Here is a 27,259-nt window from a genome sequence, read left to right as displayed (position 1 = left end):
GACAGGAGAGGCGAAGACCTCCGCGCATAGATTAGTGAATAGCATTTTTTAGAACATTGATGATACTGCTGTAGTACAACTAAACGTACTACAATACACATATTGTGAACAGCCCTCTAGGAGTGTACAGTTTTGTAAACCTGCCATTGTTTTTTTGCCAATCTCAGAAGAAACAGCATTCGAAGAATAGGTACCACAAATAAGAAAAAAAAATAGAAAGTGGTACTGAGAATGGAACCGGATAGCTAGGAACACTTGGTAATATTAGGAATGCAGATGAAAGAGATGAATATGAGATTATAAACAGGGCCAGTTTGAGGTGAGCTGGAGCTAGATTATATCAGGTGGAGCTAGATTATACCAGCATTTAAGTATCATATACATTCACTCCACTATAGCAAGACACTGCAATAAAAGAAAGACTGGAATTTCTTGTGACCTAGAGCGAATGCGACTGCCGCATACGTTTGTGGCAATATCTTGCTCAACCTAGCTGGTAAACCACAACGTTGGAATTAGCTTAGAGCAAGCATGAGTTAACCACAGCTCTAACCACGGTGCCGAGAGGAATACCAACCTGAAAAACAACACTGCTTTTAAGACGACAACTTGATTTAGAATAAAAATGAACACCATATTCTTTTACTTTGCTGCTATATTGATTTTATGAAATATTTACGCTTCCACTATAATTGTTGCATAATATTACACGCAAATTATTAACAATAATGTGGATATCAGAAATCGCAGGATGTGGTCTTACTTAGAATAAACATTTATTTTTAGGTTATAATTCGTAGTTCACACTGACCAGATGTTGATATTTGATTACGCCGGGGTCATCAATGATGCATACTATTAAGCCGATTAATAAATAAAACATAAGTATGTGTAAATTGTGTGGACGCTGTGTGTTTTTCATGGCTTTAACTGTTCTGAATGATGTTGCAATGAATCCTTCACTCCTATTACATTCTGCAGAGGTGGATTCTTGATCTCATTCTAGATACTAGGAAGGTATGGGTAATCTGTGTCTGCTAATCAGCTGCGCCTAGTGTGAGTGGCGCTTATGTCTGATGTGTTACGTCTGAATGCTCTGCCATCCAGATATCCTAATAGTGAACACTTTACAGTCCTTAGCTGCAATACTCAACAGCAGATATGGAGGTGGAAGTGACCCTGGTACCTTGTCTGTAAGACATCTTAGGCGTATTATGATACCGTCAAGGATGGGTCTACGCCAGCTTGGGAAATCTGGGCATCTTCGAAGCTTGATTGCAAGAGTCCATCCATGCTCACCAATCTCTACACCAGTGGAAGCAGCACTGAGACTACAAAAGGATAATCACCTGGACTCTGACAACAGAGGTAAGAAAAATAAGTGAATTGAAGCTGCACAGTATAAGTGTAAGAGAACTGCAAGGCATCCGTTAGGATAATAGAAATTCCCAAGCCAAGCACCTTGATCCTACGAGACTACGCTCCTAGACAACTGGGCAAACATCGATAGACAGAGCTCTCGAAAAGGAAAAATCTGTGTACGGAAAACACCCAACAACAACTGAAGGCAACATTGAAATGCCCGCCAATTAACCCTCCTTTTTTAAATACAGAGTAGGAATACAGATGCCCGACACACAGTTATATTTCAGCAGGTCACTATCCCACACCGGGAGCAATCTTTACCAGGGAACAGCTCGGGCAACTACCCATGACATGTATCCCGGCTGCATGTAACCCTGAGGATTTCAGACCAGGCAGATACCTTCAAAGTGCCAGAGAAGACTGGCTGATTGCGGCACCCACCAACTATCCCCTAATGCCTGTGTGAGTTCACCCCTACACTAGAGTCTATGAAGAGAATCCTGATGCACGGGCTGTCTAACACTGATGAGAGATGGAGAAAGGACAGCGCCACTGTAAGTAGTCGGTCAGAATTGTGTCAGAGATAGTTTTGGGGCAGATTACTGCAGCTTATGTGTTGTGTTGCTGTATGAAGCTCAGATGGGTTGAGGAGGCATGGCTTGCTGACACTATTTTAGTCAAGAAAAGGGTTTTGGATATGTCCAGTAGGTAGTTAGGTAGCCACAGCAATGACTGCCTTCTTTAGAAGATGGGTGACAATAGCCTGCAACAGTAGAGGAAACATGTATAATTTAATGAGTAATCAATTAGCTTGACACAGTTACGAACAATTTTAATTGCATTCCATCAATGTCTAGAGATGGTGTGCATTTAGGGCAGAGGCTGAGGTTTAAGAGGCAGGATGGAACATTGTAGTCTGTTATACCTTCAGGGTGGCAGGCCGGTGGAGTCTGGCGTGAGACTTCACTCGGAGAGTCATGAATGAGGACAATTTTGATAGAGATATTCTTTTGGATGAGTTGGACAAGAGATTAGCCAGTGACCCTTTTTACCACGTCTATGAATGTATGAATTGCCAACTCCCAATTTTAAAGTAAGCAATTTACTGCAGGTGTTGCTCAGAGTAATTATTTTTTAATCCAAAGAGTCTTCTAAAATTCATTCAAGCAACATGTTTCCCTGCTGTGCACCATCTGTGTTGTAGATGGGAGTGCATAATTATTTCTTATTCTATACTGTTCATTGTGTTTGTTTCAAAAAGAAACCTAAAAAGCAAAATAGAACAGATGGGTAATCAATTCAATTCAATTCAATATATACTTTATTCGGTTTTTTGAGATAGAAAACCATAAACGCAATATTACCACAGTCAATATAATACATAGTTAACACATGAAATATAAACAAAAAATTGAAGAAGAGAAGCTATACATTTAAAAACATTCTATATAAAAAAGTTTAAAATGTGATGAGAAGAAACAGCCATTAAGAAACAAATATGGGAATAGCAGCAATTTGACCTATAATTAAGTCACCCTACTGTTTCTAGATTTTAAGGCTGATTTAAAAAAAACAATCAAGAATAAAGTGCTTTCAGGCTTCAACAGTTGTAGATAACAGAGGGTTGGGCGCACCTGGGTAAAATTCTGTACTTTGAAAAGGGGCTTTAGGAAAAACCTCCGTGGTACCTCGTAAAGGGGGCAAACAAATAAAAAGTGTACCAGGTCCTGCAGATACTCATTGTCGCAGCCGCAGGCCGGTAACACTTGGCCTCTGTGACAGCCCCTCGGGACAACTAATACAAAATTGTAATAGTCCAGCCGAAACCTTATCAACAAAAATCGCTCATATCCCGATATGGGCCATGTAAGGTAAGGCTCCAGTGAGGGTGTAGTTTTCAACATGATATGTTTACGGACACTGGGTTTAATCAATTCCACCTCATCACGATTCAATTGCTTTAGAGAGGTAAAAGTTTTCTTCACAAATTCCACATCGGTAAGAGCAATCGAATCAGGATTCAAAAAAAGGTCCGGGCGCCCCAATGCAAAAAAACAATCTTTTAAATATTTTAACCATGGAATTTTGAGCATGTAATCCATGGTCAGGACATCTTTTAAGAGCAGGTGATTTAGGACCAGGTCTTTATTAAGCCAGCACTTTAGCCAAAAAACTAATGGGCGGAGTGCTATATTATCATTAATGAACGGAGTACCGGTTTCCTCATGGACTATTTGATTAGGGGTTCCTTTTGGTACCCCAAAAGCTGTTTTAAAAAGTTATTCTCAACCACCCCTATACCGTCAGCCGCCACATACCCCCAGAGTTCACTACCGTAGCTGCCTAATGCAACACTTTTTGCCTGGGAGATTTTTAGTAAAGCAGCAATCGGGCGCTTGCTCATTTTCTTGGCAAAATTAAAGATAGCAGTGTTCGCTCGTATGATTTCTCCCCTTTTCCTCTGAAGCAATGGTCCCCATTTTAACTGGTTGTCAAATAAGACTCCCAGGTAAGAAAATGTCTTGGTCATAGGTACCTTCTCTGTATTAACCATAAAAGGGTACTGTTTCTTAGTATGCTGCCCCACCTGCATGATGTAAGATTTGCTATTATTAATGGATAAATCACGGGCAGCCATGAAGCTGTGGAAGGCACTTAATAGGGACTGGAGACCTCTGGCAGTTCTTGCTAGGAGGACGTCGTCGTCCGCGTATAGCAGAACTGGTAGACCCTTTTTCACCGACATAGGGGTAATCAACTCCGGTGCTAACCAGGCACTCTTCTAAATAGTTAATATACAAATTCAAAAGAAAGGGGGCCAGGAAGCACCCCTGCCTTACACCTCTATGAACACCAAAATCTCTAGATACCTTAAGGTCCTGTGAATATCTTACGTTGGCCTTTGTGTCCCAGTGCAGGTCCCTCAGGAAGTTAACCAGTGCTGGCTCGACCCCCATGGCACCCATGGACTCTCACAATTTCCCCCGGTTGACACAGTCAAACGCGGAGGAGAGATCCATGAATGCCATGTAAACAGTGCCCCGCCTTGCTATAGTGTACTTCCCCAGGACTGTATACAAATTGAGACATTGTGCCAATGTGGAGTGTCCTGGCCGGAGCTCATACTGTATTCTAGAGATGACCCTGTTTGCATCGGCCCATGATGTCAGTCAATTCAAGATTACACCTCCCACGACCTTGACCACAGAATCGATAAGGGATATCGGCCTGTAGCAGGTTGTACTGTTACGGTCTCCTTTCTTAGATATTGGCACGATTGTAGAAATACCCCAGGACCTTGGGCAGCCGTGTTCAGCGGCTGCGTTAAGCACAGCGGTCAGAACCGGCGCCCATAACGATACTTTGGATTTAAAAAGATCCGGGGGCATGCCATCAGGACCAAGAGCTTTATTACTTATCAGCCCTATAATGCCTTTCTCAACCTCATTCGGTGTAAAATGGGGGAAAATTTGAGCCTGGCCTCCACTGTAAGATTCTGACTGTGGGGTGTTACTACTAAAAATGGAAGTAAAATGGGACACCCAGTCATCTTCAGTGATGTTAGTGTCTACTGCGTGCTCCCCTTCCCTGTCGAACAGGGGTCTATTAATGATTCCCCAGAAACTCTTGCTGTTGCCCAGAGTATTTGGGTCTAGAGGTTCTTGACAGACTTTGTCCTTTATTTCTGCTTTTCGCTTTGCCAGGACCTTTTTATAGGTCTAGCATAGTGTCCGGATCAACAGTGGATCTCTAGGGCTAATCTTCAGTGTTGACTTTAACGCTTGGGCAGCTTTTAAACAGGTATGATCAAACCATTTCGGGTCTCTGTGCAAAGGCCTCGATATCGGGATAATTAACATGGAACCTACTTTAGTGTTAATCCCCTCAAAGGCTAGCAAAATGGGAGGGATGTGGAAGACACACACAATGTTAACTCTGGGTCACAAGTTTTATGGATCCTAATATATAGTTGGTCAGAGTTCACATTCGACCATTTAAGTCGACGCCTTCCATCTGTGCTTTTCAGTACTCCCCGGGTCAACAGCTTTTCCCGTAGGTTTAAAAGATTACCATCAAAAAAGATACAGACTGGGTTGTGGTCACTATATATGCTTTCTTCAATTTTGAAACCCAATATGGTGGACTGAAGGCCATTAGAGAACAGGATGTGGTCAATAAAGGACCCCCCGGAGCGACCTTTAAATGTTGGGACAAACTGTTGACTACAAATGTCCACCACTGACATGGCTGAAACCAAGTCAAATTCATTAAGTAGGTGGTTCAGCATGTCACCCCTACCTGAATGCTCGAAATGAAGTTCCTCCATCCTGTGGCATCCCAGTACTCCCATAGCGGTATGCATTGGATTCCTGCATGGGTGCACGTTGAAATCCCCCATAATCAAAAGCCAGTGGAGATCCCTAGCGCAATTTAATCTGATGAAGTTACCCAGTTCACCAATCCTGCATTCACCTCTGGCATTTACAGCATTGTAAAAGTTAATCAGGAGCACCATTGCATTCCCTCTTTTTAGGGTAACTGCTTGGATGTTAGTGTTGTCAGAAGTTATTCATTTGGCAGCACAATTCATGGCCAGATCAATATAAATTACCATGCCCCCTTTAGCTCTACCGCTACGTGACGGTTCTGCCGGCACAAAAAAGGTTTTATAACCTTCTAAGAAAGTGTCACTTTCCACCATCCAGGTCTCTTGCAGACAAATCACCGGAAAGGTCCTGATAAACTCTACCCATTTTGGATCTTCAACCTTCCCTGCCAACCCGGCTATGTTCCGAGATATTATGTTATAAGGCGTTAGACTAGATGGGACCACAGGCAAGGTGTCTTTTGGGCCCTCGTTACATACAGTCACGTTCCCCCTGACTGAGATCTGACCTGATGGTCCTCCCCCAATAGGCTGATTTTGGGTGGGTGATGACATATCATTAAGGTCTGTAGTTCCCTTTAGTCAGTCGCAGTCTTCTAATGTGGACAAAGCTGAAAATCTATTTATCGCTAGCGGAATTGGTAAACCATAGTGGCCCCCCCAGATGTTATCCGATGTCATGTGGGCGGGCTGGTGGTTAAGACTATTTAGTCTATTGTCAAGTTTGGGGCCATGCATGCGCCTATGGGCGTGTGGGTCAAATTTGAAGCTGTTTGGGGGATTAGGTTGGTAAAAGAAGCCCAGGGGGAGCATCTGTATCCCAGATCTGGTGTTAAAGTTTCTTGCGTGTGTCTCTCGGAATAAATTCTCAACGATCAAACGGTCGTTGAAATTCACGATTATACAGTCATCACCTCCTAGCTTTTTGAATTTCCCACCCAGCCCACATGTCACACCATTATAATGTTGCGACCTACTTCAGATCCCACTGAGGTGTTACCGGATAACCAGTGGGTCACCTTGTTCCTAAGCTGATAGAAGGCCTCTGTAGAGCCTTGTTGGAGAGGTGGCACATTACCCAGGATAACCACCAGTGGTGTAGATTGGGGAGGCAAATCGATTACCTCGGAGTTTCGCCCACTGCTATTTATCTCGCCATGGATTTCGCCGCAATCATACGTGGACCATGAGATGGGTTATTTTCCCTTGTCCTTATGGTCTGCCTGTTTGTTGTCATGCCCTCAGTAGTACCCCTCAAATCACGCTCCTGTGGTCCAATACCCTGGCAGCTCCCGAGATGGTTATTATTGCTTGTTGCTGGAGCAATTTCGGGGTTATGTGGTACTTGTGTGGAGCCTACTACGGGATTAGATTGAGGATGCAGGGTTGGAGGATTACTTACGGCAACAGGGTGACATAATGGGGACTGTTTCATAGCTTCAAGCCTGAGCTCTATCTCAGACAGCTACGACATAATTGGGGCTAACCTTTCCTCCAGTGCGGTGCTCAGAACTAATTTGAGGGTGTCCAGCAAATACTTCTCACTTCCAGATACCCCCCCCCCGCTACTGTGATAGGTGCCTGCTTTTCATTGGGTTTTGTTTTTTTTGCTTGACCCGTAGTTGCCTTACATTTCCTCTTGAAGCCGCCTGCGCGGCAACCGGTCCCATTAGGCAGTAGGGATAGGGGCAAGCTGTGGACATTTAGGTCCTCAGGTAGCAATACGGGTGTCTTCCCACCTTTCCCTAGATTGTCAATAATTAATGGACCTTCTTTGCTAGCGATGGTTATTGCTGGGTACAGGGAATGTGGTACCACCTCCCCCATATCTGTAGATACAACTTCAGACAAGTCAGGACCCATTAATTCCCCGGTTGCACCCCCGCAATATGGGGCGTTTATTGAGGCATTAGATAACTCATCTACGTTAGAGTTTTCCCAAAGGTGTTGGAGGTGACCCGCCGGAGATCTAGAGAAGCGCCTATTCACCAACTCAATCTCCTTATCGATAACGGATGCTGCCCTGGTTAAAAAGCTCCCAAGGCTCCATCTTGAGTCCCCTTCTCTTCAATATTTACCTCATCCCTCTCCTATCCCTGATTGAATCATTCAGCATACTAGTAACCTCGTATGCCGATGATACACAGCTGATTGTACCCCTGGAGGACAACTCAACCAAAGCTGAGCTCAATCTTAAAAACTGTTTAACAGCGGTCTTCCACTGGATGGACACTAACCATCTTAGATGTAATTCTAGCAAAACAGAGATCCTCCCCATCGGAAAGAACATCTCCTTTTGCCCAGCCCTCTGGTGGCCTAATAACTCTGTGGCCCCCCCCCCCAGACCGTAACAACAGCTAGAAACCTTGGCGTGCTGTTCGACTCTGATCTATCATTCGATCAGCACGCCAGGAATGTTGCCGGCAGATGCTTTGGTATAATAAAATCTCTAAGAAAGTTTTTCGACTTTCTTCCACTTGACGCCAGAAAAACAGTAGCACTTACAATCTCACGCCTAGATTACTGTAACGGCCTCCTGGCAGGGACAAAAAAGTCCACTTTAACCAAACTTCAAAGCGTTCTTCACACGGCTGCCCGACTGGTTCTAAAATTACCCCTTAAATCATCTGTCTCTGCAGCCCTTAGATCCCTGCATTGGCTCCCTCTCCATAAAAGAATACTTTTCAAAATTCTCACCATTGCCTTTCGGGCCTTCAACACTTCTGGTCCTAAATATCTAACCAGACGTTTTCCCCACTATACTCCGACTCGGTCCCTCCGTTCTGCTCAAGACAACCTCATGTCCCCCGCCAGGTACAACTTGAAGACGAAAGGTGGAAAAACTCTAAGCTTCCTGGCCATCAAAGCCTGGAATGGCATGCCCAAACACCTGAGACAACAGACTCTTGAGAAACCCTTCAGAAAACTCCTAAAGACTTGGATCTTTAACCTCCCCGATGACTGGCCTAAAGCTGCCATCTAGCCTCCGTCTGCCTCCACGACTGGGCCCTCAGGATTTTGAGCGCCATGATGCTCCCTCCGGAGCGAACGTGCGCTTTAGAAATACTCCCTCAAATATCAAATATCAAATATCAAAAAAGCATCCATAGTCGTGACTGTTGACTTTGTGGCCGCTAATACCCCAGATGGGGCAATCTGTGTCTTCTTTCTGACCATTGTGGAATAGCTAAGGCAAGGCTAGGGAGACACGCTTAATATCAGACAACAGCCTAGCTTCAGTAAGTAAGCAATTAATACAAAACTTTTAGCAACTCTGTAACAACCAGAATGATACAAATAAGCCACAATAATTAACTAACCAGAGTTGAAAACAAGGCAAAAAAAAAAATAACGTGGCTCGGCACGGTCATCTCTGGCCTCTCGCTCCCGAGCGCGATCCCGCGACGCGGGGGCTCTGGTCACTTCTAAGCGCCTCCGGGCGCAGAATTGGCGGAAGCGGCTTCCGCAAAGGATCCCGGGAGATGTAGTCTCCCTCCGCACAGCGGCCGCAAAGATGGTGTGCTGCGGCGGCAGGAGGGAGAGCAGGCAACCAACGGGCAGTCAAGAGTTCTGAGAGGCCAAAGGTAAGGCCAAGGGTAAAGCTTCTTTCCCAAAACTGCATCCAGAGAGCAGTCAATTAAGAGTCAATTAAGGCCAGAGTCTGAGTCACCGCCGGCCACAGCAGAAATGTAAATGTAAATGTACAGGAATTTATATAGCGCAAATCACCAAGCGGTTTCTAAGCGCTTGCTTAGGGAACCCGTCCTGGTATTCCCCTGTGAGATAACCCCGACAGGGTATCCGCAAGGTGAAAGCCAGGCCTCCCGCCGCGAGGGGCCATGGTGGAGATTAAGCAAGCTATTGCCCAGAGTCACAGAGTGTGAACCCGTGAATCGAGTAGGCACCGGAGCGAGAATTGTCGAGTCCATGGACATTTTAGGACTCAAGACCCCGCCGAGCCGGGAATTGAACCCTGGTCCTGGGCTGACCTCTGCTTCCAGGTCTGCCTCCTCTAACCAGTGAGCCACACTTCTCCAGCAGAACAAACCCAGGATCACAAATGTTAAGAAATCTGGGTTTGTGCCTCAATACATGGAAGGCACTAGGAGCACTAAGAGTTATAGCTCCAGTTCTTAACACGGAGTGAAGCTTGGTCTTTCAAGTGCTTCGAATGCATTGAGTGCTGCTACCTCGGGAACCTGGTAAAATCAGTGCAGTTGCGGCAGAGGCTAATTATTTCACGGGCCCCTCCACAGTCCGATATTGAACACGATGCCTCAATATTTAATTTAAAACCAGCTCCCACGGCGTCACCCTGTTTTCGGTGCCCAGTGCTTTTCACACAGCCTCGCCTCGCGCTGCCTCTCCTCCGCGATTCCGTCCCTCGGTATTCACAGATCCTCTCCTCACCTGCGTGGATGCCGTCTGAGCCTGCAGCGGGAGCCTCCACTGCAGCTGCCTGGTGAGCCTTGCTGTCACACACGCCGAGGCATTGATAACAGAAAGAAGACACCTCCCAGGTAAAGAAAGCTCCGCAGCTGGCCACCAAGTCCCGATAGAAAAACTGCAGTCACTCGGTAGAATTTACTGAGAACGCCAGCCTGCAACACGCCACAAGCAAACCACCATTGCTGGGGGTGGGGCAGTGATCACCTGACCTGATTCAATTTAGAGAACAAGTTAAATATAGATTAGGTTCTGTGGTTACCAAATTTTAATAAAAATACAAGATACAGCAGCTGTAAGGGTGACGGGACATTACGTCTTTCGTCTCTCGTCAGAACGTTCACATGTTTGTTAGGAAAGTTATTGTTCTCATGGTCCAATAGAGCAGGGACTTATCACTTATTTCTATTAACTATTTCAGTTCAGTCCCTTTTCATGGCGGATGTCCATCTGGTGGGTGCATCAAAGGTTATATTAACTCACTACAGTCTGGGAGCAGGTGTCAATATGCAGTACCATTAGTTCATCGTGGGCCCATTTATTAAAATCTGACAACCAATACACATGATTGGGACCCGTTGGGTATTGCCATTGCACGAAAAGTTTTATTTTATCCAAAAGGCTAACCGTATCCACAAATTTTTGTGTAGCTTCTCTCCCTTCTATCAGTGGCTGAAGTCCTAAGAGGCAAGACTTAGCTAACTGAAGTAGTTTCATGCCCAGTATTTGTGCCGATAATTCAGTAATCCTCCCCTAGTTCTCCCTTATAGGTTGGCTATTCCCAAAACACGTGCATAAGCCTAGTTTTTCTATGCACACATGTGAGGCGCCCTTCTGAGACTTTTCAAACTTATGTAAGGTTGCATTAGAAATTTGAATCTGGCAGTTCTCAGGCCTATTTGATTCCATCTACATTCTAAACTTGAAAGCTCTGCTTGCAGCGGAAATCTAGAAATGCTGTACATTCTGAAAGGAAGTCAGCCCGGGGACTCCAAAGCCAGGTACTGAGAAATGGCTCAGTCTACAATGTAAAATGTATTTTAATTGAAGCCTCTGTGGCACAAGTGTCTAGGAGAGCGATGTTTCAGTTACGAAAAGGCAATCCAATAACTTGCCTTCAATTAACTCACATACCTATAGGCACAGACTGGAGGGAGGGTAAGTTGGATGAAAAGTTTACAATCGACTTTTTGGTATCATAACTTTGAATACATGATCTGAAACACTCACAAAAGAAGGAAAATGTGCCCAAAAGGCCAAGGTGTGGACTTTGAAGTTGGTTTGGAGCAAATCAGCAATGATGGTGTTGTCAAACTATCAAAGGCTATTTTACACTCCACTGCTAGACTCTTATCCTCAAACAGAAAGGTCTACTCTATTGCTGGAAACAATAATCACATTTAAATTTGACTGTCTAACCTACTGAGCCCTGCATCTGAATGCAACTTCATTCTTAGCCAATATACTCAACACCTTGGTTGGGTAGGCACCGAGGTCTTAGAATTTGTTTGCATTTAGAGGTTTCTGTGTTCAGAACAGCACATGCCCAACACCAATACTTCGAGTGACTGTTTTTTTTAGCAGATTTAAGGTCCAACTGTTTGCTCGTGTCATTGATGAGACATTTAAAAGCTCACTTGTTTTGGTCATCCAAGAAACACAGATATACTTTGTTAGTATGCCTAACTCCAGTACCTTACATTTTCAAAGCTATTGGTTAATACAAATCCTGTCCAGATACAAAGAAGTGCCAACTAATGCATGAAACGGTTAAATAAACAAACAAGAACAAAATAATATTCTGGTTTACAGTTGATGGTGGCCCTGCTGTTGAATTCCATGACAGATTTTCCGTAGGACCAACAAAAGCCTAATATGGTGCCTCTATTCATGTTGTAAACATGTCCATACATGATGTGAAGACAGCTAGGTCTATATCTTGCCATCAGCACTGGCCTTTTCTCTCTCACCATATTGCTAACATGTCAAAAATTGTCTACAAAAAGTTACTGCATTTTGTCTAAAGCATATCATGCTGAGATAGATTATGTATGTATATATGGTGTAAGTATGTAGTGTGAACATAGCTGAAAGGCAGTAAAGACCGTCAAAAAGTGATAGAAATGGTCAGAGATTTGGGGACTGTTGTTGCATCACGATGTAGTGTTGGTTAAAGAGGCGAGTCTTCTGCTCTTTCCTAAATTGGAGAAGGATTTTTTTGGGAAGTTTTATATAGCGCGAACTAGACACAAAGGTATCCAAGCCCTTTACATGAGCACAAGCTGTGTCACAGATGGACACATTAATTTTTCTTTTGTTAGGCAATTTGCCCAGAATCACAGGATGTTGAGCGTCCCTGCTGAGACTCTGACCCAGTTCTCCAGCTCCGAGGTTCACCGCTCTAGCCGTTAGGCCACATCGTTTCCATTGATTGGAGCAGTCCTAATGGATATGGGGATATTACTCCAGATCATAGGTGCATAGATAGTTATACACTTCTTCATTTCTAGCCTGGTAGTGTCCTGGGTGCGGATACAGCCACCGGAGATTGTGTGCTTGTCAGTCAGGTAGACAGGTGTACTAGTTGTGATGGCTTTGTGGATGATGGATGAGGTTTTGAAGATGGTGCTGCCATGACGGCCGTGATGTAGACATATTTATTATGGCACTTAATGAGGTGTGTTGCAGCATGTAGAATGTCTTAAAGGGGAACCATTGTGGAGTTTGGGAGGCTGTACATCAGGGTACTCCCACCATATAGATGAATGAGTATGAGGGCTTGAACAACTGCACTGATGAAGTTGCTTTCCAAAAGAAATGGTTTCATTTTCTTAGGAAGCAAGGCTTTGTATGAGGCAGTCTTGGTTTCGTTGGCGATATACTCTTTGAGGGTAACATTGGATTCCAAGGTGAATCTGAGTGATTTGGCATTGGGTGAATGTTGAGGCTCAAATTCATCCAGGTTCATGAATTTGAGCAGGTTTGGACTAGTTGTTGCTTATTTTTTCTTGAGACTAGCAGTAATTCTGTTTTGGTAGGGTTAATCTTCAGGTATCTAGGTATGAATGAGGTGCAGGTAGTATTTGGTGTATTGGATGTCTGGAGCAGGGGAGGACCTCAAATACGACTTGATTATCATCAGCAGAATGGTGAGTTTTTGTGGTATTTTCAAGGAGTTCCATTCAGAGGTCAAAGATGAAGATTACAGGATGGAACCCTGGGGAACTCCATAGGTTGTTGGAATCTTCGGGGATCTGAAGGTGCCAATATGAAAGGACTGGTGTTAGTGAGAGAGAAAGAAGGACAACCACTGATGAATGTTTCCAGTGGATCTCATTCCAGACTTAAAAGTCTAATTGAGAGTGGGATGGTTGATGGCATCGAAGGCAGGTAAGAGGCCCAGCAACATAAGGAGGCAAGGCGTATATTCATCTGTTGTCAGAAAGGCATTGTTTATACATTTTAAGGTAGCTTTCTCCTTGCTGCAGTATGAGCTGAAGCCAGAATGATAGTCATGCAGGAATTTGTAGCAGGGCTATACCGGCTATTAAAGTCCCGTCCCTTGTTAAAGGCCCTCGACGCAGCTGGAGTGGGCCTTTAATAGCTGGCGGGCTATAAGGCTATAGTATGTACTGTAAGGAATAATCCATAGCCATGCTAGTCTCAGTCAAATATGCCAGTCAAAGTTCCAAGCCTGCATGCAAGATCTTCTGGCCATATGCGTCAAATGTAGCTGATGGGTCATGCCATCTTCCTGGCAGAGAATTCTCTTTTATCTAGTTTACAGACATTAATGGAGGAACAGATACAGAGCAACATGCAGAAATAACTTTTGCCTTTGCTGCCCCTTCCCAGGGCAAAGGGGCGGTATTTGCAGGTAGCAGTTGCAACACAGCGCTCTTTGCTGCCCTCTGCAGTTGGCACCCTAGGTCCTCCTACTTAGCTCACCTCATGGATGCATCAACTCTGCTTACAAAAAAAATATTCCTAGAGGCAGGTTATGGGTGCCTTCATCATGAGTAGACTAAATGGATTTCCCATACTCAAGTCAACATTTCCATACCTTATCCTTGCAAAGCAGACATCCCTGGTATCCTGCATTAACCTTCTTTCAAAGCTATATTCCAGACAGCCTCAGATGCCTTCAGTCACATTTTCTTAATGAATATATTCTAGCCCTCCATGAGCGCACTCAGCCAATCTCATAGCATAGCCCCTTTTTCTAAGAGTACTCTGCTGAATTAAGTAGGTCTCTTTAGTCCACATTTCCTTTAGGAATTGTATTGTCTATCATATATCCCATAATCTAGCTTTTCCTTGGTGTGTATATTCAGAATCCTTTGACTCTTGTTACAGGCACTGTGATTTAAACAGCATACCAATGGGTTCCCGTGGAGTCTGCCTTGAGATTAACTTGAGATCATGAAACCCATGCTTTTCACTTCATGAGATACATTACCCAATCTGAGGTCTCACTTGTGATGAGGATGACCATTTTCTGCAGATGCCACTTCACAACCACTGTACTATCTATATACCTATGCCCAGCCTTGCGTATGTTATTGAGGAATTTTAAGGTGATGTTATGTATGCCTTTGTATAAAACTGCATACAACCACCAGCTGCTTCAGAATGCTTTGATGGTCAATGATTAAATTATCACCGATAGACAAAAGGAAAAGTAAGTGCTAGAGAGATCTTTAGGGTCTTTGAATATCGTAAGCACCAACCAAGTCCATTTGTTGTTGTTTGGTGGTATTTCAAACCTTGCCCATTATTAGAACATTGGAATGTTAGGAGCTCTGTTGAAGAAAATGGAGTACTCCTGCTTCTACGGGCCGGTAAAGGCCCGCAGAGCAGCAGTTTTACAAAGGCCCCTCGGAGCTCGAGGGGATTTAAATCCCCTTGACCTTCGCAAAGCCTTTGTTTAATTTGTTAGAACATTCTGCCCTCTAGTGGCATAATCTTCCAATATGTCAATTGCACCGCCACGAATGTGAGGGTGTCACCTGTGCACAGAGGTATGGTGCTGTGAATACAGCGCGCGTTTATTCAAAAGATTATTTCTTCACGATTTTCATTTCCAAAGTATTTTATTCATACTTGTTTTCACTTTTCATGTGATTTCATAGAATTTCCATGAGTTCTCACTTTTAGTAAATCATCATTTCTTACATTTAATCGTTCCACATTAGTCGTGCCAATGCATTTCGGCTTAAAGCCTTCATCGGGGAAGTCTAAAAAATAAATGATAGCAAAATAACTCTACAATCCTCCTCTATTCATTTTTATGTCATTCTCGCTAATACATGTATAAATACTGATGAATTAATAATATTAACAAAGAGAGAAGAAATCATACATTTAAATCACTTAGCAAAAAAAATCCTAATTGCATGCATTTCTGCTATTAAACAATGGATCGAATGAATAATGATCTCAAAAGGTTTACTGAAAGCCTAGAATAGGGAAGCACTATAAACAACTATTCTTATTCACAAAGTTACTAACAGTTCACTATGGGTACATAATGGACACTAAACTAAAATTGCGCGCTGGTGTATAACAGGTTATAAATGCGGATATTACGGCTCCCAAGCGCATAGCTGCCGGGTTGCGCCTCTAGTTCTTACCGTGGTTCGTGATTTACGTTCTCCTTTCTGTTACAGCTATCGCCATGTCTGGCCATGCGCTTTAGTTAGCGTGTGACGTGTATATAAGGCGTTTCGAGTATACGGAACAACTTAAAGGTATATCACCGAAACAAAAATGTTGGTAACGGGTGTGATGCATTATGGACGCGCTGCGGGTTCTAAATAAATAAAGCAGCAGATCGAATAGGAAGTAACAATATAAATCCTCAGCACTATTTATGCATCAAAAAATGTAAAGTCAAACTAATTACAAATTAAATGAATAAGTAATTTGTCCACATAACATAATTAATCAAAACTAAGTAAAACTACATGATCTGTCAGCGGTTATCCAGCACTACAGTAATCTAATCACGGGAAAGTAAACAGTCACATTTCATAAATAGCAGCCAAATTCTACACGTTCATTCATCCTGTGGGGTTTAAGAGTCTGCAAGAAGTATATCCAGTGGTTTTCTCGTCTTAAAAGAGCTTTCTTGTTATCTCTGTCCTCAAATTTTTCAACCACTTCTAAAACACATGTTTTTATTTGGTTGATTTGGTGATTGGCTTCAATAAAATGGCTTGCTACCACAGATTTTAAAGCTTTTGTTCTTATGTTGCTTTTATGTTCATTTAACCTAACCTTCAGTTTGCGTTCCGTCTGACCAATGTAAGCTTTTCCACATGGGCATTTAATCATGTATATCACGTTTGTAGAATCGCAGGTTGCATTAACATGTAGATTAATTTTATGCCCTTTCATAGGATGCGTAATACTTTTGCCTTCCATGATGTTATGGCAATTATTGCAATTTCTGCATGGAATGGTACCCTTGTATTTCTTTGTGGTGTCCTTCTCAGATTTTTGCTTAATGATCTCTCCTAAGTTTTTACCTCTGTTGAATGCAAAAATTGGTGGGTCAATAAATATTTGGTTGAAATCCGGTTCTGTCTGTAATAGGGGCCAATGTTTTTTGATAATAGTCTTAAATTGATGGCGGACAGTCGAAAATTTACTGACACAAGTCATTTTAGGTTCTTTTGTTATTTTTTTGGCTGTGAGCAATGTTTTCCTTTCTTTCATTTCCACTCTTTCCATGGCACCTGTTAAGACTGATTCTGGGTATCCTCTTTCTCTGAATCGCTGTGCCATTTTTTGTGATTGCTTCGTGTATTCGTCAGGGACTGAGACTATTTTCTTCACTCGCAAGAGTTGTGAGTATGGCAGATGATGTTTAAGGGGAGTCGGGTGGAAACTCGGATACGCTAACAGGTTATTTCGATCAGTTTTTTTGATGAATAACGTGGTTTCCAGTTTATTATCTTTGTTGGTGATGGTGACGTCCAGATAGTTAATGGAGTTAACTTCAAGTTCATAAGTAAATTGAATGCACTCATCTACTTCATTGAGAGTTTTAATGTTTTCAATCAATAGTTCCTTGGTGCTTGTCCACAAAATGAATATATCGTCTATATATCTTAAATATAGTCGTAGTCCTACCCTCCATGTTTGTTTTTGAAGTATGTGAATATTTTCATAGTGATGCATGAAGATATTTTCATAGGACGGCGCCGCTGAATTTCCCATGGAAGTTCCCGATTTTTGGAGGTACCATTGATCTTGGTATTTAAAGTAGCTGTGCATTAAGGTGAAATGGAGTAATTCTAATAGGAATATTTTCATCGATTCATCATATTCCATTTGCATCAAAGCTGCTTCTACTGCCTCTAATCCAAGCTGATGAGGTATTGAGGTGTACAACGCTTGTACATCTATGGTACACATTAACACTTGTTCTTCAGGTTCCAAATGAATGGCTTCCAATTTGTTTAAAAAAATCGGTAGTGTCTTTTACAAAAGAACTCATTGAACAAACAAACGGTTGTACATATTTGTCGATCAGCTTTCCCACTGGTTCGTGTAAACTACCACAGGTATATACTATGGGTCTACATGGGGGTCTGATAGGATCCTTGTGGATGTTTGGTGTTACATAGAATTTAGGAGCTTTAGGATGATCTGTTGAAAGATATTTTTTCATTTTTTCAGTCACTATACCTTTCTCCATGGCATTCTGGATGATTTTTTGTAGCACTGTTTGTATCTCTCTGGTTGGGTTGAAATCCACTTTCATGTATGTTTTTTCATCCTGTAAATGTATTTGAACTTGTGCATTGTAGTAATCAACAAAGAAATACAAGGGTACCATTCCATGCAGAAATTGCAATAATTGCCATAACATCATGGAAGGCAAAAGTATTACGCATCCTACGAAAGGGCATAAAATTAATCTACATGTTAATGCAACCTGCGATTCTACAAACGTGATATACATGATTAAATGCCCATGTGGAAAAGCTTACATTGGTCAGACGGAACGCAAACTGGCGGTTAGGTTAAATGAACATAAAAGCAACATAAGAACAAAAGCTTTAAAATCTGTGGTAGCAAGCCATTTTATTGAAGCCAATCACCAAATCAACCAAATAAAAACATGTGTTTTAGAAGTGGCTGAAAAATTTGAGGACAGAGATAACAAGAAAGCTCTTTTAAGACGAGAAAACCACTGGATATACTTCTTGCAGACTCTTAAACCCCACGGGATGAATGAACGTGTAGAATTTGGCTGCTATTTATGAAATGTAACTGTTTACTTTCCCGTGATTAGATTACTGTAGTGCTGGATAACCGCTGACAGAAAATGTAGTTTTACTTAGTTTTGATTGATTATGTTATGTGGACAAATGACTTATTCATTTAATTTGTAATTAGTTTGACTTTACATTTTTTGATGCATAAATAGTGCTGAGGATTTATATTGTTACTTCCTATTCGATCTGCTTTATTTATTTAGAACCCGCAGCGTGTCCATAATGCATCACACCCGTTACCAACATTTTTGTTTCGGTGATATACCTTTAAGTTGTTCCGTATACTCGAAACGCCTTATATACACGTCACACGCTAACTAAAGCGCATGGCCAGACATGGCGATAGCTGTAACAGAAAGGAGAACGTAAATCACGAACCACGGTAAGAACTAGAGGCGCAACCCGGCAGCTATGCGCTCGGGAGCCGTAATATCGGCATTTAGAACCTGTTATACACCAGCGCGCAATTTTAGTTTAGTGTCCATTATGTATCCATAGTGAACTGTTAGTAACTTTGTGAATAAGAATAGTTGTTTATAGTGCTTCCCTATTCTAGGATTTCAGTAAACCTTTTGAGATCATTATTCATTCGATCCATTGTTTAATAGCAGAAATGCATGCAATTAGGATTTTTTTTGCTAAGTGATTTAAATGTATGATTGCTTCTCTCTTTGTTAATATTAATAATTCATCAGTATTTATACATGTATTAGCGAGAATGACATAAAAATGAATAGAGGAGGATTGTAGAGTTATTTTGCTATCATTTATTTTTTAGACTTCCCCGATGAAGGCTTTAAGCCGAAATGCATTGGAAGGACTAATGTGGAAGGATTAAATGTGAGAAATGATGATTTACTAAAAGTGAGAACTCATGGAAATTCTATTAAATCACATGAAAAGTGAAAACAAGTATGAATAAAATTCTTTGGAAATGAAAATCGTGAAGAAATAATCTTTTGAATAAACGCGCGCTGTATTCACAGCACCATACGTCTGTGCACAGGTGACACCCTCACATTCGTGGCGGTGCAATTGACATTGTGTATATATATTCCAGAGCGGGGAATAATCCTGGCAGCACGACTCACAGCCTTAAACTTTGTTTTAACACAGCAGTGCACAGTCAACCATTTATAGTTTATTCAACGTCCCACTCAACAGACTGCAGCACGCTTTAGAAAAAATGCAATACGAAGAAATCACGAATTTGACTGAAACAAGAGCGGATACATTCGCGTACGGAGATGATGAAAAATCCCGAATTTACTCACTCATTAATGAGGAAACAACAGCATACACTTCCTCCAAAAGCAAAGAACAATTAACTAAACAACTCCACTACTTATCTAGAAAAATCCTCAACCAGCGTTTACATGCCAGCACTATGATTAGATACCATAAGGCTTCAAGGATCCCCCGAGGACTGAGGATCTCATTAAAACCATCACTGTGTAAGAATTCAAAGAAGTTTACTGATCAATGGTATGCGATATTGAATAAATGCTCGCTAGATCTCATTTTATTAATAATTGAAGAATTGTCTCAAATTCTAGAAGAACTAGATAAAGATATCACGACTGTAAAAGAGGAACTCAGTAAGACTATGACACCGGAAGAAATCAACAAAACGTTAGAAGACATCAAAATTATATTAGCCAAACATACAGAAGAAGTGAATGAAAGAAAACTTCGAAAGTATCGCAGAGATACCATAGATTATATGTTAGGTGAAATATACAATTGGGCTGAAGTATATGCAAGAAAAAGACAAAACCGACCGTATACATCACAAACGGATACGTCATCTACAGATACCGAAACTTCAGATACAACCAAGAAAAGACCGATAAGGCCACAAGCCACAATAGATACAAGTTTGGTAGCTCAGCCTTTTTTAGAGTCAGGCCCCAGAGAAAGGGGCGACCCAGGAGGTCAAGAAGAAGGAAACAACATAGAGAAAGAGAAGGAAACTCCACAAACAAGGACTGTAACTTTGAAAAAGGACAAGAAGAAGAACCGACTAACCTAGTGATTAATATTTCTGATGTCAGATTAACAAAAGTTCAAATCAGGACCTTACAAAAGGTCACATCGTTTGTGCCTACAGCACAGTCAAACCTTCTTGAACTCAACGTCCGTTTTTTCAAATTAATGAGAAAATTAAGACTTCGTCACTTTTTTGAGAACATCGTGACTGAACGCCAAGAACCCAAAGAGGACCCATTGAGAGGTTTAACTAGCACTAGTTCATATATGGCTCCATGTAGTCATAAAACTCTTGATTTGTATGAACAACTAGTAAAACAGGACTTATCCAAAATCAATTACCGGAGACAATCTAAATCTAAAAATCTCACACAGAAGTAACTAGCTACACTCAAAGCAATAGCTAATAATGAAAATATCATCTGCCAGAAGGCTGACAAAGGTGGAGCTCTGGTGGTTCTAAATGTTGATTACTACAATGCACAAGTTCAAATACATTTACAGGATGAAAAAACGTACATGAAACTGGATTTCAACCCAACCAGAGAGATACAAACAGTGCTACAAAAAATCATCCAGAATGCCATGGAGAAAGGTATAGTGACTGAAAAAATGAAAAAAATATCTTTCAACAGATCATCCTAAAGCTCCTAAATTCTATGTAACACCAAAAATCCACAAGGATCCTATCAGACCCCCATGTAGACCCATAGTATCTACCTGTGGTAGTTTACACGAACCAGTGGGAAAGCTGATCGAGAAATATTTACAACCGTTTGTTTGTTCAATGAGTTATTTTGTAAAAGACACTACCGATTTTTTAAACAAATTGGAAGCCATTCATTTGGAACCTGAAGAACAAGTGTTAATGTGTACCATAGATGTACAAGCGTTGTACACCTCAATACCTCATCAGCTTGGATTAGAGGCAGTAGAAGCAGCTTTGATGCAAATGGAATATAATGAATCGATGAAAATATTCCTATTAGAATTACTCAATTTCACCTTAATGCACAGCTACTTTAAATACCAAGATCAATGGTACCTCCAAAAATCGGGAACTTCCATGGGAAATTCGGCGGCGCCGTCCTATGCAAATATCTTCATGCATCACTATGAAAATACTCCCATACTTCAAAAACAAACATGGAGGGAAGGACTACGACTATATTTAAGATATATAGACGATATATTCATTTTGTGGACAGGCACCAAGGAACTATTGATTGAAAACATTAAAACTCAATGATGTAGATGAGCGCATTCAATTTACTTATGAACTTGAAGTTAACTCCATTAACTATCTGGACGTCACCATCACCAACAAAGATAATAAACTGGAAACCACGTTATTCATCAAAAAAACTGATCGAAATAACCTGTTAGCGTATCAGAGTTTCCACCCGACTCCCCTTAAACATCATCTGCCATACTCACAACTCTTGCGAGTGAAGAAAATAGTCTCAGTCCCTGAGGAATACACGAAGCAATCACAAAAAAATGGCACACCGATTCAGAGAAAGAGGATACCCAGAATCAGTCTTAACAGGTGCCATGGAAAGAGTGGAAATGAAAGAAAGGAAAACATTGCTAACAGCCCAAAAAATAACAAAAGAACCTAAAATTACTTGTGTCAGTAAATTTTCGACTGTCAGCCATCAATTTAAGACTATTATCAAAAAACATTGGCCCATATTACAGACAGAACCGTATTTCAACCAAATATTTATTGACCCACCAATTTTTGCATTCAACAGAGGTAAAAACTTAGGAGAGATCCTTAAGAAAAAATCTGAGAAGGACACCACAAAGAAATACAAGGGTACCATTCCATGCAGAAATTGCAATAATTGCCAAAACATCATGGAAGGCACAAGTATTACGCATCCTATGAAAGGGCATAAAATTAATCTACATGTTAATGCAACCTGCGATTCTACAAACGTGATATACATGATTAAATGCCCATGTGGAAAAGCTTACATTGGTCAGACGGAACGCAAACTGAAGGTTAGGTTAAATGAACATAAAAGCAACATAAGAACAAAAGCTTTAAAATCTGTGGTAGCAAGCCATTTTATTGAAGCCAATCACCAAATCAACCAAATAAAAACCTGTGTTTTAGAAGTGGTTGAAAAATTTGAGGACAGAGATAACAAGAAAGCTCTTTTAAGACGAGAAAACCACTGGATATACTTCTTGCAGACTCTTAAACCCCACGGGATGAATGAACGTGTAGAATTTGGCTGCTATTTATGAAATGTGACTGTTTACTTTCCCGTGATTAGATTACTGTAGTGCTGGATAACCGCTGACAGAAAATGTAGTTTTACTTAGTTTTGATTGATTATGTTATGTGGACAAATTACTCATTCATTTAATTTGTAATTAGTTTGACTTTACATTTTTTGATGCATAAATAGTGCTGTGGATTTATATTGTTACTTCCTATTCGATCTGCTTTATTTATTTAGAACCCGCAGCGCGTCCATAATGCATCACACCCGTTACCAACATTTTTGTTTCGGTGATATACCTTTAAGTTGTTCCGTATACTCGAAACGCCTTATATACACGTCACGCGCTAACTAAAGCGCATGGCCAGACATGGCGATAGCTGTAACAGAAAGGAGAACGTAAATCACGAACCACGGTAAGAACTAGAGGCGCAACCCGGCAGCTATGCGCTCGGGAGCCGTAATATCGGCATTTAGAACCTGTTATACACCAGCGCGCAATTTTAGTTTAGTGTCCATTATGTACCCATAGTGAACTGTTAGTAACTTTGTGAATAAGAATAGTTGTTTATAGTGCTTCCCTATTCTAGGCTTTCAGTAAACCTTTTGAGATCATTATTCATTCGATCCATTGTTTAATAGCAGAAATGCATGCAATTAGGATTTTTTTTGCTAAGTGATTTAAATGTATGATTTCTTCTCTCTTTGTTAATATTATTAATTCATCAGTATTTATACATGTATTAGCGAGAATGACATAAAAATGAATAGAGGAGGATTGTAGAGTTATTTTGCTATCATTTATTTTTTAGACTTCCCCGATGAAGGCTTTAAGCCGAAATGCATTGGAAGGACTAATGTGGAAGGATTAAATGTGAGAAATGATGATTTACTAAAAGTGAGAACTCATGGAAATTCTATGAAATCACATGAAAAGTGAAAACAAGTATGAATAAAATACTTTGGAAATGAAAATCGTGAAGAAATAATCTTTTGAATAAACGCGCGCTGTATTCACAGCACCATACGTCTGTGCACAGGTGACACCCTCACATTCGTGGCGGTGCAATTGACATTGTGTATATATATTCCAGAGCGGGGAATAATCCTGGCAGCACGACTCACAGCCTTAAACTTTGTTTTAACACAGCAGTGCACAGTCAACCATTTATAGTATAATCTTCCAATAGCCTTATAGCCCTTCGTAGCAGGGCTTTACTGGCTATTAAAGTCCCTCACCCTTGTTAAAGTCCCTCACCTTTGGCTCGGGCCTTTAATAGCCAGTATAGCCCGCTACGGCGGGCTATAAGGCTATATTCTACACTGCTTCTCATGGTTTTGGATCCCAAATCAACACAGTTTGTACTTTTCTACATTGACCAACTTTCAAACACATCTCGGAACATATTGTTTGGTAATTATAATTCTATCTAATGTTTACCTGTCACTGGGACCCAGGTGTTAATCCTATGACCAATCTTCAAATATCAAGTAGCCATATGCTCCTTTGCCTTAGTGCTCTGTCTCATTCCAACCATGGCCAGACACACTCGTTGGTATTGTGGTTGTCTGCTACCATCTACATAATGACATTACACCTTTACCACTATTTTTAACCATTTATAGTATATCCTCCATATTTTGGCAACTGATTTATGCTCCTCTCCATTTACACCAGTGCCACAATTTCGTCCCTACCTTAACGATGTCATTATCCTTATATCGGATTATATTAGTCGGAGTTCATCATGAGTGTGCATGGGTTTATGTTCCAAACCAGAATTTTGTTAGAAAGGCTGTTGAAGATCATCTCTTTACTCACTTCCTCTATGCATTTTTACATATGTAATACACCTACTTCTGTATTATCTTTGAAGAGTGCTCCATCACTCCTTTTTGCCAGGTATTGTTCATACTGAATAGTTCTGTTTATATCCAGGAAATGAAATAAATACTCCTTTTATAATGGAAACCTCTTTTTAAAATTTAGCACTTCTCCTTTAGCTGCCATGATATCAGGAAATTCTTTGCCCCGCAGAGACAGATTTGGACGTCTCACTGCTCTACTTCAAGTCATCGCTCCGGCCACACCGTAACAGATTCTTCCACCGGCTGGTGCAGAAGATCATTAAACAAGCATATTAGATTCCACTACTCCAGGAATAAGTTCAAAGTTTGTCAGCTGACATTCTCCCACCCTTAAGGAACTACCGAAGAAAGCACATACGCTTCTTTTTGTTCATTCAGGCTGTCCTACCTCTTCCTTGAGTCCTGATGAAGACCCGACATAGATGCACATGAATCTGCACTAAGATATAGGGTCGAAACGTCGATGTTCTTTACGTAGATCCGTCCACATAAAGTTGCAACATAAACAAGGAAATACTACATCCAGTTGTGACTATTGTATTCTAAAGTGGACATCCCTTACCTATTGTTTTGTTTATATGTATGAATACATGTCTTGAGTTTTATCACTGTACAGCACTTTGTCACCAATCACGACCAATCACTAAATGTACATACAGTTTATATATCCCCGTGTTTTGGACAGCAACGTATAATTTGTTGATTAACTCTTTACAAGGTTTCTACTAAATATTGACCTTCTGAACTATATACTGCTGTGTGTGTCCTTTTATCTCCTCTCAAGGGATATGTTGATTAAAATGTATCAAGTACAGTGTTTCAAATAGATTGTGTCTCCGACAGAACCACTATTATTGTTCATAACATCAGGAAAAGCTATGTCAATAAAAAAAATCTCCATCATCCATTTATGCTGTGTTTGTCATCTTCTATTATTAAAATAAAAACGTAACTTGGGACTCTAGAGCAAAGAAAATTGATTTCTTCCAGTCTCCATACAGTCAATTCTCTCTAGATAATGTCGAGAAAATGTTGCCTGCTACGCTTTTATTGTGTCTAATTTAAAAATTAATGTAATTTATGCAATTTTTCCTCCATGTTTAAAGTTTCCTATTGCTTAGTGGGCTATTTTAGGTGAACTATCGAATGAAGGTTATAATTCCTTCAGCTACTGTTATATGAAGGCTGTGTGGAAGGATTAGAATAAATAGATCAATAAGCAAAAGCAGCTGAGATTAATTTTCCGACACAATTTTGATAAAGAAGTAGAGCCTTTTATCAAAGTTGTACGAATCTTATTAGTAAAAACTTTACACATATTCAGGCACCTCAAAGGGTGTCGTATCTGATTCGTAAAGGGGAAACTGTCCCTGTAAATCATGTTTACTTAAGGGAATTGGGAGAGAAGCGATGCTGGGGAGAGAACTACTGCCTGCTGTCACTGATGTCCTCTTAAAAAGGAAAGATTTTTTGCACCGAGCACTGTTCACTTTTAAGCACAAGGGCTGCTTAAAAAAATATGTTTCCAGCTTGGGAATGCAAATAAAGGGACAGAGGTCTGCTGTTCCTTGGAAGCCTCCATCCCCGATTTACAGCAAACCCCAAATGGGGTCACAAACTGCGACCTGCCTAATAAACAGTGGCGGCCACCACATACAAAAAGTGGTGATGTGGGGAAGGGGGGGTAAGTGCTGGAGCGGGTGGGGGGGAACTAGAATAATAATAAAAAATAAAGTTAAACTTACCTGCTGCCACGCCTCCCGCGACGGGCCTCGATGCTGGGACTTCCTTGTCCCAGCAGACACGGTGACTACGTCCAAGACTTCCTGTCCAATCCCCTGCACTGCAGAGCTGAGCAGGGATTGGCCTGAGCGGGCTGGAAAGGCGCTCGCTCAGGTCAGGGAGTCTGTGGGGTTTCTCTAACCCGGCTGTTCAATACAGCTGGGTTAGAGAAACCTTAGTGCGCATGTGTGTTTTGGTCTGCCTGAGATGGCCGGACAAACACACATAAGCACTTAGGGAGTGCACGTAGCACTCCTCGTCACCCCTCCCATGCCTCGCCCCCCCTGCCCACACTGGCTGAGCCAGCGGCTTAAAAATAAAACCATAACAAAATATTGTTTTATTTTTTTGCTGCTGACAGAGCCTGTGGGGCGACGCTCCTCCGCCATTGTGGAGAAGCCGCCCCTGCTAATAAATATTGTTCAGGTGGGTAGTTATGAGACTCCCTACAAATGTTCAATTTGTGATGTGACCTATTAATATATATGTTTCATCACAAATTGCATTCCCATTTCCCTTATTTACAAATTAGTCCCTTTGTAATGATCCCAGGTGCAGCCTAAAGGGAGAGAAGGGCGGGGGCTGGTCGGTTAAAAAAAAGAAACCAAAGTTTAAAATTAGATTTTACTTCGGGAAAGAGGTGAAATATTTATTTCCTTGAAGAAAAGCTGCCAAAATTACTGAAACTGAACTCTGACTTACAGAGAGCACACCTTGGACCGTAGAGATAAAAACAAGAAAACTGTTCCTTTCCTAAAATGTACTAGGATCAATGTAGTAAAATGTGTGTTTCCCTAGAGATATAATTTCAATTCAAAGGTCTATGTGGTAATTGTATGTAAGCTAGAATTTTTTAGGCAGATATTTAAGGAAATATGTAAAGAAAAACACCCATT

The 27,259-nt window shown here is 41.2% G+C and overlaps 1 protein-coding gene across 1 annotated transcript in view; it reads right to left on the bottom strand.

Annotated features, from left to right (window-relative positions):
• MTAP (methylthioadenosine phosphorylase) overlaps nt 1-27,259 on the bottom strand; it is a 351,598-nt gene that overhangs the window by 25,396 nt on the left and 298,943 nt on the right. The gene's annotated exons all lie outside the window — the stretch shown is intronic.

Source organism: Lissotriton helveticus, chromosome 2_1 (assembly GCF_964261635.1).
Source record: "Lissotriton helveticus chromosome 2_1, aLisHel1.1, whole genome shotgun sequence".
Taxonomy (NCBI): domain Eukaryota; kingdom Metazoa; phylum Chordata; class Amphibia; order Caudata; family Salamandridae; genus Lissotriton; species Lissotriton helveticus.
This window is presented reverse-complemented; position numbering and strand designations above follow the sequence as displayed.